This window comes from Zalophus californianus, chromosome 9, assembly GCF_009762305.2.
Source record: "Zalophus californianus isolate mZalCal1 chromosome 9, mZalCal1.pri.v2, whole genome shotgun sequence".
NCBI lineage: Eukaryota > Metazoa > Chordata > Mammalia > Carnivora > Otariidae > Zalophus > Zalophus californianus.
Window position 1 is genome coordinate 39,349,318 of NC_045603.1, and position 14,825 is coordinate 39,364,142.

At 36.6% G+C, this 14,825-nt stretch overlaps 1 protein-coding gene across 4 annotated transcripts in view; it reads right to left on the minus strand.

Annotated features, from left to right (window-relative positions):
* The window catches only part of SYT1 (synaptotagmin 1), a 522,467-nt gene that overhangs the window by 366,826 nt on the left and 140,816 nt on the right, over positions 1-14,825 (minus strand). Inside the window, exon 3 of one of the 4 annotated variants that reach the window (XM_027594827.2) lies at positions 606-657. The exons of the other annotated variants lie outside the window; for them this stretch is intronic. The gene's annotated coding sequence lies outside the window, so the exon portion shown is untranslated. The remainder of the gene's footprint in view (positions 1-605; positions 658-14,825) is intronic. 4 annotated transcript variants of the gene reach the window in all.

Genomic DNA, 14,825 nt, shown 5'->3' on the forward strand with positions numbered 1-14,825 from the left:
AGACTTGAAAAATGAAGGCATCCTCATAGGAGCAAGATGGCTCAGGAATTAGATGGATATTAAATAAAAAGTAGATTTAGAAGATCTAGCGTTAGAAGAAAATTGTCTTCAAAGACTGAAATAAATAATTACATGTATAAATAAAAAGATAAAATGCTTAGAATGTGGTCTGTGGGAAAAAAAAAGCATCCACAGGATTGGCATAAAAACTGATAGCAGAATAGGACTCTCTGAGCATAAAGTATAGGAAAATAGAAAGTATAAGCAAGACCGAAAAATCAGGATCTGGGTGTCTTAAGAGACGTTGTAAGATACACTGAAGTTGTTAATCAAGAATCCAGATAGAATAAAGAATATAGTTCAGTGGGCTTTGGTAAGTGGGGGATTCAAATATGGTTTCATATTAAGAGGAGTAGCAAAAAGTATGAGCTTCATGAAAGAAAGCAATGGGAAAAGTTATTATAGACAACTTGGTCCCTGGTATGAGCACACAACAAGACATAATCTTGGGAGGAGAGTTTGTTCAGAATAAAATGGAGAGTTCCATGGCAGGCAACCAAAGTGAAGACATGATGTGACATGGATACATGTGAGATATTCCTCACCTTTTATTTTCTGAGAGAAGCAAGAGACATCTGGTCTAATCTTGAATTTAAACTGAAAAAAAAAACATTCAATTTGTTTCTGTCCAATTTTCATCTTGTCACGGTCTCTTTTCAATTCTAATTCTATTGATTTTCCAACCCCTTTCTCTATTGTACTAGGAAAATATTGAAAGAACAGGATAAAAAAACATTAAACTGCAGTAATAGGAATGCCATAGTATTCATCTAGCAATAAAAAGAAACCCATAACACCTCTGGTACAGACCTCAGACTCCACATAGCTCGCAGTATTCTATTCATAGACACTGGAGAGCAGGTTAAGAAATCTCAGAATATTATCAGAGTTCAGTATTGTGAATCCGAGAGAGCAGTGAGGGAAAGTGTCATGAAATACAGAGGGAACACCTTCTCTGGGCTGAGCTTTAAGTACCTATGGAGTAAAGTACCAAATCTGGTTCAGAGAGAAAAGATGAAAATGAAAGAAAGATAAAGTAAGAGGTTAATGAAATAAATAGAATTGATATTGATAAGAAAACAAAGAAGAGATGTAGGTTAAAGCATGTGGAATTTCAAAATTTTGGAAAATATATTTACAATTGACCAAATTATAAAATAACTAAAATACCAACCAGATTGACTCTCTTATGTCAATAAGCAATACACCTTACAGTTAAGAGTTAGAATTGTTCGTTTGTATTTATTTTAGTTCTGACTGGCAGCTGGGTGATCTTAGACACAGCCTTTTATCTTTCTAAGTCTCAGTCTTTGTCAGTAAAATGGGTATACTTAATGCTACTTACTTCATAACATATTTACATTGAAAAAGTGAAATAAAACATACAAGTGTTTATTATGGTGCTGGGAAACAAGTAGGAACTTAATGAATGTAATTTAGTATTAATAGCTATGATTTGCTTTGTTGCTGTTTGCTAATACTCATCAATAATGAAATGTGCAGACAACCAAAAATTATTCTGGGTTTCAGGAGAAAACTGAAAGTAGGGTTGCCTACTGCTTTAGACAATCCACAGAGTGAATGGCCTTGCATAAGTAATCAGAAGTCCAAAACAAACAGAATATCAGAGGAAACTTTATCTAAATTGTAAAGATAAAGCCACTAGGATTTAAAGTATTGATTTAGGAGTACACAACACACAAGTGTTAAAAGAGTTTTTTCTTATGGAAAGTACTAAAAATTCATTAAGCTTTTAAGATACCATCTTATATTTCACAAGAGTCACCACAGAGATTGTTACAGGTAACAGAAAGATGTATCATCATGAAAGTTAAACATTTAATGAAAGTGAACAACTCAGATTTATAATTTGATGCAAAATTTCTAAATGGAGTAATAATGTTCTGAGTAATCTTGGTAGTATAAATATAGAGAGAGCAAAGCGAAAGTTTCTAAAAATTTTAGAATGTTTTCCCTATGGAAGATTGTTCTTGAATAATGTTTTCTTGTTCAAGTAGCAGAGAAAATAAATTACTGGAGTGTTCATTGAACCCTGTTGGGACAGACACAATGGGCACAGAAGACATTAGGGCACTTGTTCATGAGGGGCATTTATTGTGGAAATAAGATGAACAAAAAACAGGAGTGAACAGTAGAAGATGACACAGGAATCATTTGGAATACCTTATGTATCCAACCTACTGGTGAGCCCCGGATCCTGGGAATCATGGGAACCATGTCATTTTTTTTCTCTCCCTTAATCTCTGTATTATCAAAACCTACCCATTCCAACTCAACAAAATGGTCCAAATTTGAGCACCTTGTACCCACAGCCACCATAATAGTCCAAAAGACCTTCATCTTTTCCTTAGATAAATACTGTCTTTACTCTTTTCTACCTACAGGCAATATTCTACCCACAGCCTGTGTTTTCTTGTCAAATAAAAATTTGGTTGTAATATTTCTCTGCTTAGAACATTTCAGTGATTCCCCATCACAGTTGGAATTAAATCTAACCACTTCTCCTGGCTTATAGGATCCCACGTGTTTTGCCCCTGCCTATTTCACATTCTCCTTCTCTGTGCACTAAACTCCTCATACTTTCTGCTCCTAAAACAAATCAAGGTCATTCCTGTCTCAGCGCTCTTGCATATGTTGAACCCTCTGCTTGGAACCCTCTCCCTACAGTTATTCAGGATGGTTGTTATCTTTTTTTTTATTTTTATTTTTTGGATGTTACTCTTTAAGTTTTGCCTTAGAGACCTCCTGTGACCATCCTAAATAAATGGCCCTTCTAGTCTCAGCTCACTACTCAATATTCTATAAATGTCTGTGTTTTTTTTCCCCTCACCACAGTAATAACTATATGTATGTGGGCTTATTTATTTATTTTTTGTACTCCACTAGAGTATAAATTCCTTGAGGGCAGAGATCGTGGTTAATAAATTTATTGTAGTATCCTCAAGTACCCCCTAAAACCAGTGCCTGATGCCTAGTAAGCTTTCGTTAGCTCAATGTTGAATGAATGAAGGTAGCCATTACCCATACCTTTCATCCAGATATATTCCCTATCTCTGAAGCCATCTACTCCCAGAATTATTTTCTGTCTTTGCTGAGCTTTTGCATGGAAAAATCTTTCCTTACTTTTCTAATGAGAACTGAGACCTTAAATCTTCTATTCACCTTCTGCTCCCAAAGTCTTTTCTTGATGTCTCCTAGGAGAAGAAAGTTGACATATGGTAACAAAAAGAAGTATAAATATTCTCTGGTTTCTTCCCATTACTATCAACTTGACCTTGTACTACCTTCTGAATTCAGATGATCTGTTAAGAGGAAGATAACTCTAGATGTTGGTACAGAGAGGTTCTTAGGACATCCAGTTCCTGCGGTGTGTTACTTCTAGAAGATGGTCAGTGGCTCTGGGGCTGATTCAGGCATTAATTTCCTAATAACATTAATAAATAGCTGATTTAAAAAATATATAACAATTACATAAAACATGCCTCCTGCAAATAGTTTCATCTGTCAACTTATACATAAACTTATAAAATACATCTTAATTTTATAACTACCTGAGGTAATTGTGAGCTGTAGAAATACAGAGGGAAGGGAGGTCATTGTCGCCAGGAGTCTTTAAAAAAGCATTTGGAGGAGGAGGAGGAGGGATTTGAGATGGGCCTTGAATTACTGTTGGATTTAAATAGCTGCTATACTTAGTCACATAATTTCCCCTCACCTAATTTTGAGGGGAAATTTGCATCTCCTCTCTGCCCAGTTTCTCCTGGCTGGCTGCCATGCTTGTCCACAGAAGCAGCTCTTTTGTTGAAAAATGGCCAACAAGGTAACCATGAATAATTTCAGGCTGAAAACATTTAAAACTGCCACAAACTGAAATGTTAATAGTAAGAACACCTTAGGAGTATATTAGTATGGATGTAAAAATTTTTTTTAAATTTCTCCCAGAAGCTTTAAAAATGTAAAAAGCAACAAAATAGCAGGAGCTACATATTAAACTGAAGTCAATAATCAGTGCAAAATATCTTAATCATTTGAAACTAAATTGTGGTTCAGAGGAATTAATCATGATAGTAATGTGTTTTGCCATATGCTTTGACATGGCTTACCATGGAGAAAGTGGGAACTGTGTTGAAGGATCCTTCTCTTAGCCTGTACTAGACATATACTTACTAAGTAAATCTTTGAAGCTTTCTGAGAATGTCTTTCTGTGAATATCTGATGATCCCACATAGTATATTTTAGATAACCAAAAACAAAACAAAAGGAAAAAATACAAACAAATAAAACAGGTTAGACTGATGTCATTTCAGGGACTCTCAGAAGATGGCACCAAATATCATCCCCACTTTGACTGCCAAAAGACAAGAAAAGCCAAACATCCTAGCCTGCAATGTCATCATTCTTAGTAACATGCCTAGTTTTCCAAAAAGGGCATCTGTTGCCTGGAGCTCGTTCATGGTCATTGCCACTTCTGCCTTTCCTCTTTCCCTCATAATACACTCCAATTACAATTATGGAAACCACTCCTTGCAGCATAGCCACTCTTTGGCCTTGGCAACTTTGGCCAGCTGTTGGCAAATTACTGCATTGGCCAGTCCTAACCAAGTATTCTCTCAATGACACAGAATCTAGTACTTTAATTCCCATGCCTTATATAAGTGATCTTTATTCATGGTCACAAGTAGACCTGCCTGAGATAGAAAATCCTAAAGTAATGAATACCATCACTTCTTCTCCAAGCTGAAATGGAAATTAGTGTTTCCAATCAATTTCAAAATTTTAGTCTTCCCTAGAGGAACTTGCGTTCAGTCATATCTTTTTGCTAGGAACTAAGATGTATGGTCTTTTAGCATCCCCAAAAGCACACCATCACCCATCAAAGCAAACCCATTAGAGGGGAAAGAGGCAGGCAAACTGAGCACCCTCCAAACAGCAGCAGTATTCCCCTGGGTACCACGAATGCTCAGGTATTTCCATGGTGGTAAGGACAATTTTTTTAAAGATTTTTTTTATTTATTTGACAGAGAGAGACACAGCAAGAGAGGGAACACAAGCAGGGGGAGTGGGAGAGGGAGAAGCAGGCTTCCTGCAGAGCAGGGAGCCCGATGCGGGGCTCGATCCCAGGACCCTGGGATCATGACCTGAGTCGAAGGCAGATGCTTAACGACTGAGCCACCCAGGCGCCCCAGTAAGGACAATGTGAAGATGTGAGATTGGATTGGGAACCTCATGAAATATTTACCTTCAGTGGGACTAGTTTTCAATTTGGAACATTGTTTTTTTTTTTTTTTTAAGTGAAAGCTTTTGGAACTCTTGAAAATGTTAATCCTCTTCCAGCATAGTAATTATGAACTGCATGATCAATGCTTGTTTAACTGCCTATGTTTTTAGTCCATAACTTCCATGTCTATGTAGGGGGCCTGTCTATCTGCTCTAACGGATCTTCCATGCTATCTGGTATATATTAATAATAATGCTAGTATATGAACAAAATAATCATCATTTCGGAAGTGCTTCCTGTGGGTCAAATACCCTGTATTTTATGTATATTATCTCATTTAATACATATTGTACAACAGCCCCCAATGAGACACTATTATGAGCCTTACTTTTCCTATAAAGAAACTGCAGATCACTGGGTTGAAATGATTTGCCTTAGAACCAGAGGTAGGAAGTGGAAAACTAGGATAATCTGGGTTTATGCAATCTTAAAGTGCATGTTTTTTTATTTCTGTGGGGTTTTTTTCCTATTAATAAACACTTGTTTAATTTCATCTGAATATTGTCATATTAAAGATTATTAAATGGGTTCAGATATTTGATGAGTTAATTCATGCTCCCTTTCTAAAGTCTATAGTTGACCTCTAACACATGGTATTCTGCTGACCTCATCTTGCTTTGCTGGGGTGAGCAAAATTAGCATAGTTATATAGGGGGCTTGTTATCTACTAAGACACAGAGGGCTATCGAAAAAGTTTGTTGTGCCCTCACTGTAGGGATCTGAGACTCTTTGTGAGATGCCATCTATCAGGGTTTTCAAGTTATGTTTTAGGGAACCCCTCTTTTCATGGAAGTACTAAACATGTAGAGTTGAGCTTCAAGTATTTGTTTAAGTTCTCCTTTGAAAGTTTGACATGATATGAGCACATTATTCACTAAACCAGTATTATTTTTGAATGGAAAGGGTTTAGAGTCAGGTCCATTGATCTATCACTTTATAACTGTGAGACCTGGAGTAAGTTACTGAATGCTTTTCTGTTCCACTTTAAAAATCTAAATAGGAAATAATGTTTTCCTCATAATGTTGTTGTAAAATGAAATGAGATGAGGTACTTACGGGAGAGAGGGACATATTAGATTCTTGAAAAATTCCGATGTCTGTATCCAAATCACATTCTCATTTCCACCCTATAGGTAGTAACAATTGCTACTATACTATTGAAATACTCCAAACCAAGAGCAACATCAATGTTTTTTAATCTTTAGCCCCATATCAACAAGACAAAATAGCTTACACATAAGATACTACTGAAAATTTTCTGAAATACAACTAGTTATGCTAACCGAAGGAAACAATCCTACGAGAATAATGACAAAATTTGTATAGAGCTCAATATTTCTCAACACTGTTTTAAGTGCTGTCTATCCAAATCATGGAATTGATTAGACACATAAGAAAAGTAAGAATTAGCCGAATGAGTTACATTCTATAATTATTTAAGAGAAATTGCAGTTGTCACCACCTTTATATTTATGATCTGTTTTCAATAAAAACTTACTTTTAAATGTTCAAATATGTTACTTTAAGAAATTTAGACAACTAAGAAATTTCACCATTAACAACTGTAAATCAAACAAAAATTCAGTGGATGTAAGTATGTTTTCTTCATTATCATTTGGCATATACATATATAAACTACACGTGATTGTCTTCTCTTGATTAGAATATTAGTTAAAAGACATAATTATGATATATATGAAAGCACAGAAAATTAAATTCTTGGTGGCATCATTGTTACTCTAAACATGAAGACTGGCTATTTTATTATGGTTTCTGTTCATGGCAGTTTTTCCACATAATTTATGCTTTCCCAGATGCTGGCAATTGTTACTTTAAAATTGGAACAGAAGAAATTAATCCTTTTAGGGGAGTGATGATTCAAACCTGGCAGATGAAAAAATATAGCTCTAACCTGACTTCAAAGCCTACATTCTTCTTTGTAGAAGAGTTTTTACAGAATTACAAAAAATGAAAAGAGACTGTCCAACACACAAATTGAGAAGATAGGCTACATCACCAAAACATAAAATATGAGAAGGCCATAGAAATTATGAACCTTTCTGTTGTTTCTTCACAAGGGAAAATGAAATACACGTATATATTTTTAAAATAAATTCACCTGTAGAATGATCACTATCATTCAGGACTTTGGAAATATCTACAGTATAATGTAAATTAAAGTAGACTTTTCTTATAATCAGAAACAAGGAAGCAACAATCCCTCAATGACACACATTGGGTCTATTTTACCGACATGTTACTTCCCTGAATCTCTCAAAATCTTTCAAATTTTGCAGTGACGTATTAAGCATGTGTCTTTTCACATTTACAAAAAAAATAAGAAAAAAATCTATCTCATCTTAAATAACATATGCTTGTCGTATTTTTAACATGGACCGGTGGCTTTTGGCAAGGTCACATGAAGGTGGGAACCCAGGTGCGATTGAAGAATGAAAATTGAAAAGTCATTGATTGGAATTTTTCTTTCTGGGTCAGTTCTGGACCAGTAATTATTAAGGGACTGGATCTCAGGAGATGTCATGGGATAGAAACACTAAAATCATTGAGACAAAGGCACTAGAATATTTAAGGGAAAAACTGGAATGGAGTGGAGTGTTTGGATTGAATGTCCTGGCCAAATTCCAAGCTGAGAGATTGTAGTCTGTTTTTCTTAAACCCCCCTGTAGATTCTTTTCGAGGCTGTACTCTCATTCAATTCCTTTCTTAAATGATTTTGCAGTATTGTGTTCTGTTAAACAACTGCTGTGTTCCACTTCAGTGGTGGGTAAAGTGATTTCTGTGCTCTGTATATAGTTTGTAACACACTCCTTGGGAGGTGAAAGGTGCTGCATAAATGTAATATCCTGCTGCTCATTTTAAAAGAAAGTTACATACTGATCTTAATATAACAGATATATATATATTTTAAAGCCCAATACTATAGGTTTCATGAAATCATTTTCCAAACAAAGTGAATAAGAGATCAAGTATTTTTTTTGTCTATTTTTTTCCCTCATTTTGCCATACCTTCCTCTTCTTGCCTGCTTTAACCATAGAAGGATCCCAAAGAGTGACTCAGTGAGTTTGAGATTCAAAGAATACACAGTCATTAAGCAAATGTAATGTGTTTAGTCATGCTAAACTAAATTCACAGTTTGAGTAGACATGGAATATAAATGAAATAAGCTCTGGGCAAGAGTTCAGGACATCTCAGCAAACACAGCTCCAGAACATTTTCTGTAGAGCTCACTTGCTACCTGGATACCAAACCTGAGGTTCAAAAGCCAAATTTCATTCCCTTGAAAAAAAATTCAAAACTATGAAATGATGAGACAACATTATTCTAAGCAAAATTTCCTTCATCATACAAACTGAGGGTTGCTGGAGTGGTGAGGGGTGGGAGGGATGGGGTGGCTGGGTGATAGCCATTGGGGAGGGTATGTGCTATGGTGAGTGCTGTGAATTGTGCAAGACTGTTGAATCACAGATCTGTACCTCTGAAACAAATAATGCAATATATGTTAAGAAAAAAAAGAAGAAGAAGATAGCAGGAGGGGAAGAATGAAGGGGAGTAAGTCGGAGGGGGAGCTGAACCATGAGAGACGATGGACTCTGAAAAACAAACTGAGGGTTCTAGAGGGGAGGGTGGTGGGGGGATGGGTTAGCCTGGTGATGGGTATTAAAGAGGGCACATTCTGCGTAGAGCACTGGGTGTTATGCACAAACAATGAATCATGGAACACTACGTCAAAAACTAATGATGTAATGTATGGTGATTAACATAACAATAAAAAAATAAAAAAAAATGACAATCACAGTAAAAGCCAAAAGAGGAATGTTTCATCTTGCAGACACAAGTGCATTACTATTCCTTCTGCCAAAGAAATTTTAGCTAAAAGCAAATAAGTTGTTCATAAAGAAAAATTATAAAAATGAGCAGAAAGCACATGCCTTGATGACTTTTAATTTATAGTCTTTCTGAGATGCTTCATCTTCCCTTAAATTTGCTCTATCAATGCCATTCTGCCATTCTTTTTAACCAGCAAAAGATTATAGTAAAAATCATAGTAAAAATGTTTTAATCTTTTTGAATAGTATAAGGAGAAACAAAAGGCATATTTCTATCTCTTTAAAAAAAAGTCTGCAAACATTTCTATGTACCCTGCAACCGCAGTTTTTCCTTAAATATTTTAGTTATTTTACCATGAAGATGATTAAAACAGGGAACACTCTTAAAATGATAAATTTTGAAATTAACCTAAGCAAAACCCCTCAGTTAATCCCACTCCTGAAATTAATCTGTGCACTCTGTTCATCTTCTTTTACATTTGAAGTGCCAAAAGAAAAAAAAAAGTTGATTTGGATGAGGGAAGTTGAAGTGAAAGTGAACATTCGTGATGAACCTCACATCATGAAAAGCAGATGATCACTTGGCACCTTACAGTAAGAGAGTATTTTAAAATCCGAATCACTTTGTCAAAAATATTATCATCTGAAAAACAGACTTTACAATGTGCTGCTCTCTCAGGCATCACTGGCACTAAGAATAGACCATAAATTGGTAGTATGGAGTGCCTTTCAGTTCCAGTTTTTCTAGAAGCACTTCACAAAGCAATTAGTCAGATAATGGTGGTGTGCTCACTTCTTCCAGCCTCTCTGTACTCACTAATAGCACAGACTCTTTCCAACCAAGTGAACGGATTGTAGGGAAAGCAGAGTAACATCTTGAGTCTTCTCAATCCTAGTCACATTCTCTCCTTAAATAGCATATTTTACTGTCTTGTTATTGATAAAATGGCTTGGAGTGAAAATTTGCGCTTAAAAAAAAAAAACCCTAATCATTGATTTTTTTAAATCCAATTAATTAGGATCCCCAGTAGATGTCTTCTAAATCATCTGTGAATGATGAATCTCCAGAATGTTCTGTCACTCTGGCAGTGGCTTTGTTAGTGAGATTGGGGACTTTTTATTTCTTTTAACGGAAATGAACTTTAGAATGTGTAAGGGATCTGTAAAATGTCACCATTTTAGTCTATCAAATGGAACATGTGAAATAGAGGGACAGAGATTCATACTGCAGCTTTTAGTGACTGCAAAGGTTCCTGTCCTAGAGCCTCTTAAACTTACTGTGATTTTTCACCACGACAGTATATGAATTAAGATGAAGACCATAGTGGTACTCTGCCTATAGAGAAAGGTGTTTTTGTTTCCCTGGAGCAAGTTTACAATTTTTAATATTTCTACTGCTTACCTGAAAAAGAAAAATAGCACTCTACTTCCCATTTTGCTTGCATCTAAATCACAGTTTAGTAATGGTGAATTAGTTTTGGATTGCTTTTGAAATATACCCTGTCCTATATTTTGCCATACCCCAATCCAATTTCATATAATCTGATCTAATATCAGTAATGCTTGCATTTATTACACATCCCAGTCATTTTGTATGTTTCTACTAACCTCAAGGAGAACTTTTAAAATATGTCAGCATTTCTCAGTATGAAATTCCCAGTTGTATAATCAAAACCCTGGCACCTATTAAGTGCAAGTGCTTATTTAAAATGTGTGGTGATTAGGACCTTTGCTCTCAAATCACATCTTGTTGAGGTTAATGAATTCTTTGTAGGAATATTAACCAGATTCTACATTTCGCTGATGATCCCATCCCCCTTCTCACTAACATACTGAATACATTAACTACTGACCGTGAATGATTCCTGAAAAATCTCTAATGGAGTGGACAAAGTATTGCACTGGACCCTGCACTACACATACCTTTCATCTCTAACACACAATTTCAAATTTGGAGTATGGGATTCTCTTAACTCTAGTTGTTATTAGGCACGTATGTCCAACAAACATAAATTTAATCCAAGATAAGCTATTTTGCAGGATCCTGGCTGGCTCTGTTGGAAGAGTGTGTGACTCTTGATCTCAGGTCGTGAGTTTGAGCCCCACATTGGGTATAGAGATTACTTACATAAATAGAACTTTAAAAAAATAAATGATTTTTGTCAGGCTGGTGTGTTTAGAAAAGGAATAGCGATATAAATCAGAACTGAACTTGTCACTGGAAGGGCTGTTAGAAGCAGTATATACCATGGTCATTATTATTATTATTATTATTATTATTATTATGTTATGTTAATCACCATACATTATATCATTAATTTTTGATGTAGTGTTCCATGATTCATTGTTTGTGCATAACACCCAGTGCTCCATGCAGAGTGTTCCCTCTTTAATACCCATCACCAGGCTAACCCATCCCCTGACCCCCTCCCCTCTAGAACCCTCAGTTTGTTTCTCAGAGTCCATCGTCTCTCATGGTTCATCTCCCCCTCCAATTTCCGCCCCCTTCATTCTTCCCCTCCTGCTATCTTCTTCTTCTTTGTCTTCTTCTTCTTCTTTTTTTTTTTTTTTTTTAACATATACTGTATTATTTGTTTCAGAGGTACAGATCTGTGATTCAACAGTCATGGTCATTCTGCTTTTGATCACCATCTCCCATTTTTAGCCAAAGAACATTAAAAACATGTTAAAGATGTAGACTCTTTAAAAATAATGCTCAAGAAGTGAAACTATACATACACAAAAGACTTTCCCCTTAGCAATCACACCATCAAGTTGCCTCCAAATTACTTGCTGCCCTTCAGGGAGGTGTTAACAAATGAAGGTTCCAAAACACTCGCAATCACAGCCAAGCAGACGAATGCTTTTGAATCATGCTGATGTTGGAAGAAAAACAGCAGGTATGAATTTCCCAAAATTCCTGGTGGATCAGAGCTTCCTATTTGAATATTTTATAGCTTATTTATTAGTTAGTTGATAGAATGCAGAACTGTAATACCCCATATTCTGCCACATGTCAGAGAGAGTTGCTGACAAAACATCAATGTTAATAGCCCAAAATAGGACCTTTTTATCACCTCTCTTTACTCAGTCCATTCCTTGATAAGTAATGAGTATAACAGAGTAAAAATTTCTACCAATACTAAAACTCAAATTATTTACAAAATTTGATTGGATTTTGCATATAACTCTGCACAACAACTTGTTATACTTAATGTGTCTGCACACTAGTGTGGCAGGAGATGTGCTAAATGCTTTCTGTCCAACAGCTGATTTATTTTTAAGATCTAATGAGAAAAATTCATGTTACTACCCTGGTTTTGCAGAAAAGGGCATGGAGTTCAAGGAGATTAAACAAATCAGCACAGATCACAGAGCTAGAAAATGACAGTGTCATGATTTGAATTGGTTAGGTTTCACACAAGGGCCCCCACTCTTAAACACTGTGTTAATACTACACTGCTTCCCCACATTCCTCAAAGTCCACCTTGTTGTTTAGACTCTGCCTTGTGACCTACTGTCCTTTCAGCACATTACTCAGCACCTCCATGCGCAGGCCCTATGCTGGGCGCCGGCTGTTCATTTCTTCTACATAAGACAAGGCAGCTGCCTTCCTATTGCTTGCACTCCAATGGCCAGGACAAAGCAAGAAGCACTTTTCATTGGCAAAGAAGCTTGTCTTTAGATAAAGGATAAGGGTCCCACTGAGTTCACACATTTAGGGCTACCTTCCAAGGAGGGTGAGTGAAACCTCTTTGTGAAATCCTGACCACTATGCTCTTGCCTTCTTTTTTTTTTTTAAGTTTTTTATTGTTATGTTAATCACCATACATGACATCATTAGTTCTTGATGTAGTGCTCCATGATTCACTGTGCATAACACCCAGGGCTCCACGCAGAATGTACCCTCTTTAATACCCTTCTCTGCTCTTGCCTTCTTAACTCGCCTTTCTGCTAACTTAGAGGCCCATGTCTCTCAAAATATCTCCAGGCTTGGACTTAATTTCAATATTTTTATTTCTCCCAGACAAATGAAATAAAATGACTTCTACTTAAGGACAGCACCGGGCAAGTTATGAGGAGAGCAAGGGTTACTCTGGGAGTTCTCAGAGTATGCGCTTTTCCGCCTTCTCCTTCTGGGTTATTGTAATTCTTCTGTTCATCTCCGAGTCTATCAAAACTTATTTTTGAGCAAAGTGTTCATATAAGTCAATTTGTAAGTTGTTTTAAACTTACATCAACTAGATTTTCTTACTAAATGTAGACTGAAGACTCTGAGCTGTTGTAAAGTCACTTTGGGCAGTAGGGGCACTGGGAACACTGGGAAAGAGAGGTGATGGTAACAGCCAGCCCTGAGTGTCTAAAATTGCTCCTTGAGTGCCTGCTTCGGCAGCACACATACTAAAATTGCTCCTTGAGGCACTTGCTCCCCCTGACTTTCCATTAGGTTACTGAGTGAGGAAACACATTTTTGTTTTTTTTTTTGAACATAGTGTTCTCGGGAAGACACTCTTTGCCCCTATGTGTTTCTTCTTTGTTCTTTCTTCTGTCCTCACTGCCTTTCTCTTTGCTTTTCCTCCCACCCATTCATTCACCCTAACTCCACTCTCTCCTTCTCCATCTCTCTTTCCAAAACAGGGAAAGAGAACGAGGGAAAGAAAGTGGAAAGAGACAGATTAGGGTACAAGTCAGCCTCTGTGAAGGAAGAAGGTCATCCCGGGGCCACACTCCTCTCTCGGTCCCTCAGAGACTGAAGAGAAAAGGAACAGATGTCCATTCTCAATATTGTTCATGGTCTTATTTAAAAAAAAAACAAAACAAAATATTACCACCTTCTCTCAATGTACGATTTCATAACATTCAGCAGTCAAGAACATGAGGTAATTTAGGCAAAATAGAAAGGCCTGAGACTTTGGGAATAACACAATACATAAATGTGCTTGTATTTTGATTATCTCTCCTTTTTATTTTCAGGCTGTACGAAAATAGTCATAACAGAATCTTATTGAGTTATCTGTCTGGGCCTTCCTAGTTGAGAACTGCCCACACTATCCATAGGAATGACTCCCAAGGGCCATGTTTTTGTTCCAAGAACAGCTTTCCTTGCTGTGCTAATTAATATGGGAATGGCCCTTCACCTCAATTATTTTCCTGCTAATTTGGAATTTGAACTGAAAGATATAAGGAGTTAAGCTATTGGGCCTGTAGGAGACTTCTAGAAGCCCGAAGAACATATTCCTGCCGCTGAAATCTCTGCAGTTGCAATGGATCCCATTCTCCCTGAGGTGTGAAAGCTTAATGCTTCTTTGGATTGTGTAGATACACAGGTGTCTTTCTGATAAAATCACTGTGATTTATGCAAGCTGAATGGTTTCTAGGACTTGCCATTCTTACTTAATACTGTGACCAGGCCTACATGTATTTTGTGAGTAATCCAATCCTCGTTTCTCTGTGTTTCTTTTAAACATTGTGATTCCAAGGCCACTTGTGTGAGTTTCTCTTTGTTCTTTATGTTTCTGATTTATTTGACCCATTTTCTGTATTTTGCCTGACCGAACACTTGGGTGGGTGTGTAAAGCAGGTCCATGGGTTTGCTGGGTATGAAGTAGGACTCCAT